Source organism: Mus caroli, chromosome 5, assembly GCF_900094665.2.
Source record: "Mus caroli chromosome 5, CAROLI_EIJ_v1.1, whole genome shotgun sequence".
Classification (NCBI taxonomy): domain Eukaryota; kingdom Metazoa; phylum Chordata; class Mammalia; order Rodentia; family Muridae; genus Mus; species Mus caroli.
This window is the reverse complement of record NC_034574.1, coordinates 116,212,978-116,216,448: the sequence shown is the minus strand read 5'-3', so window position 1 is coordinate 116,216,448 and position 3,471 is coordinate 116,212,978. Positions and strand designations below refer to the sequence as shown.

At 46.5% G+C, this 3,471-nt stretch overlaps 1 pseudogene; it reads left to right on the top strand.

Moving 5' to 3' along the window:
- Positions 1–566: 566 nt before the first annotated feature.
- On the top strand, positions 567–1,144 carry LOC110295179 (annotated as a pseudogene).
- Positions 1,145–3,471: the final 2,327 nt, after the last annotated feature.

The following is a 3,471-nucleotide window of genomic DNA, read 5'->3' as shown; positions in this document are numbered from 1 at the left end:
ATTGAGATTAAATATTTACAACAACAGAAAGAGAAAGTAAAAAAACACAAAAACAAACACACACACACACACATTGGTTAGAAGCCATAAGGAAGTTCATTACATTGTATGCTAATGTTTAAGGTTAATTTTTAAAAAGAGTGCTAAGGAGTTAGTAAGGTTGCTCAGCAGGTAGAGGAATTTGTATATGCCAAGGCATGCATGTACCAGTACACACAAACAAATAATAAACACACACATGAGTTTATTTAAAAGAAGGCTGAGGGCTGGAGAGATGGCTAAGAGCTCAGAGGTTAAGAGCAATGGCTACTCTTCCAGAGGTCCTGAGTTCAGTTCTCTGCAACCACATGGTGGCTCACAACCATCTGTAATGAGATCTGGTGCCCTCTTCTGGCAAGCAGGCATACATGCAGGCATAATGCTGTATACATAATAAACAAATGAATCTTGGGACGGAGTGGGGGGAGGGGAGGGGGGAGGGAAGGGAGAAGGGAGAAAGGAGAAGTGAGAAAGAAGGGAGAAAGAAGGGAGAAGAAAGAAAGAAAGAAAGAGCTTTTTGGCTTTCTGCTCGGAGGAGGCAACGGTGCAACTTTCTTCGGTCGTCCCGAATCCGGGTTCATCCGACACCAGCCACCTCCGCCATGCCGCCCAAGTTCGACCCCAACGAGGTCAAAGTCGTGTACCTGAGGTGCACCGGAGGCGAGGTCGGCGCCACATCCGCCTTGGCCCCGAAGATCGGTCCTCTGGGTCTGTCCCCGAAGAAAGTTGGCGATGACATTGCCAAGGCTACCGGTGACTGGAAAGGTCTCAGAATTACAGTGAAANTGACCATCCAGAACAGACAGGCCCAGATCGAGGTGGTGCCCTCTGCCTCTGCCCTGATTATCAAAGCCCTCAAAGAGCCGCCGAGAGACAGGAAGAAGCAGAAGAACATTAAACACAGTGGGAACATCACTTTCGATGAGATGAGATTGTCAACATTGCCCGGCAGATGAGACACCGGTCTTTGGCTAGAGAACTTTCTGGAACTATCAAGGAGATCCTGGGTACCGCACAGTCTGTGGGCTGCAATGTGGANGGCCGCCACCCTCATGACATCATAGATGACATCAACAGTGGTGCAGTGGAGTGTCCAGCTAGTTAAGAAGCAACAAGAAAATATTTCAATAAAAGACTATCTGATAACCAGTGGAAAAAAAAAGAAAGAAAGAAAGAAAGAAAGAAAGAAAGAAAGAAAGAAAGAAAGAAAGAATAAAGAAGGCGGCGGTGGCTGAGGAGATGACTCAGTCAGTAAGGCGATTGCCACCTAGTCATGAGGACTTGAGTTTAGATCCCCAGTATCCACTTAAAAACATCAGGGCAGTGCAGATCTGTAATTCCAGGGTTGGGGAGGTGGCGACAGGAAGATGGTGTAGAGCTAGCCTAGCTGAGTCTAGCAGCTCAGGGAGATGGTTCTTTCTCAAACACTGAGACAGAGGGATTCACAGGGTGGCTCAGCAGATAAAAACACTTGCCACATCATGCCAGACAACCTGAGTTCAATCCCCAGAGCCCACCTGGAAGTAGAAGAGAACTGACTCCCCAGGGTTTTTTTTTTGGGGGGGGGGTCCTCTTTGTACCAGTCCTAGCTGACCTGGAACTCACTTTGTAGGCCGGGTTGGCCTTGAACACACAGAGAGAGCTCCACCTGCTTCTGCCTCCTGAGTGCTGGGATTAAGGGTGCATGTCCCCACCACCTGGCTGCAGGGTTTTCTTAAAGTGTATAATGATCATGGTACGATAGAGCCTCGCTAGTTTTGCAAGCCTGGAGGGCTATTCCCACCCCACAGCTAGAGGACTAAAAGAGGTGCTGTGGTTTTAACATGGTTTTAAATGTCCCCATCAAAAACTATATTGAAGCCAGTAGATGGTGACACATGCCTTTAATCCCAGTACTTAGGAGTCACAGGCAGGTGGATCTCTGTGAGTTTAAGGCCTAGTCTACATAGTGAGTTCCAGACAGCCAGAGCTACATAGTTAAGACCCTGTCATGAAAGGAAGGAAGGTCACAGTATAGTTTCAACCATTGCTCTCCTCTAGTTACAGAATATTTCTTCCCACCATGCCTGAAGGAAACACTATACTCACTGAATAAGCCCCTCCTCTTGCCACTTGTCCTAGGAACTGAGTCTGTGAATTTGTCTATTCTAGATAGTTTAACTACTTGCCCCATCGCTGTGACAAAATTCCTAATAGATGCAGCTTAAAAGAGGGAGGGGCTTGCTTTGGCTCCCAGTTCCAAGATGTGGTCCTGTGTCAGGGAAGGCATGAGAGCAGGAACTGGAAGCTGTGGGAGGAAGGAAAAGGGGGAAAAAGGAAAGAAACCCTACCTAGGACAAAGGGTAAGGAGAAAAGAATCCCATCTTTCCCTGTTTGTATAAACTTCTCAGCTTCTTTGAGTCTCAGTTTCCCCAACTTTTAAACAGCTACAAGACCTACACAGGGAAAAACATCTAACTCAGTTGATAGAGGGCTGGAGTTCAATCTCCAGTACAGAATAAACCGAGTACAGCAGGCACAACCTGTAGTCCCGACACTCACTCGGGAATTGGAAGTGAGAGTATCAGGAGTTCCAGGTTACTCTCAGCTACGTGATGCATTTGAGGCCAGCCTGGGATATGCACGCTCCTGTCTCAAAACAATAATACAAGGCTGTGATGCTACATGTAAAGCAATAGACACATTGCCACCCCTGTCCCTGTCGGTAACGGGAACTCATGACAGCTCTCTGTAAATATTCAAAAGTAAGAAAAAAGGCTAAGGGAGGGTAAGCGATGTGTTAACATCAAGTCAGCAAATCAGAGGCCAGCAGTGTGTTCCCTCATCGCCCTTGACAACCTTGAAAGTCAGCATTCCAAATAGGACCACAGGAGATTTTTGCAAACCTGGGGACAGAGGCTGGCCAGGACACAGGTTTAGCCTGGAGGGGATCGATATTGGGTCTTGAGTAACTTCACCCTCGATTTACGCAAGCAATGGAGTTACTGATGTCAAGGTAGTTTGGTGGGAGTGGAAAGAAAATTCCTTTGATGTGCCCCAGGCTAGATCAATACCCTGGCTAGTTTTACTATGCCTGTTCCCCAGTCATAAGGCTTCCCACCCCTGCAGAACCAAAGCAGAAGGACAAACTGCTATTGGCTTCTCAGAGTCGACTTTGATTCCTCAGACAGTCTTTTTTTTTTCCAAGCATTATCACTTAAACTACATTAAAAACAAAAAACAAAACAAGTTTAAAAGCCGAAAATCCTCACTACTATGCAAACAGAGGGAGGTTAAGCACTATATTAAAGGTGACCCAGCAAATCAGAGGCCAGCAGTGAATTTCCCCATTGCTCTTGACAAAATTGAAGGTCGGCATTCTAGTCAGAGATTTTTGCAAGCCTGGGGACATTGGATGGTGTCTTAGTTGGGGTTTTACTGCTGTGAACAAAC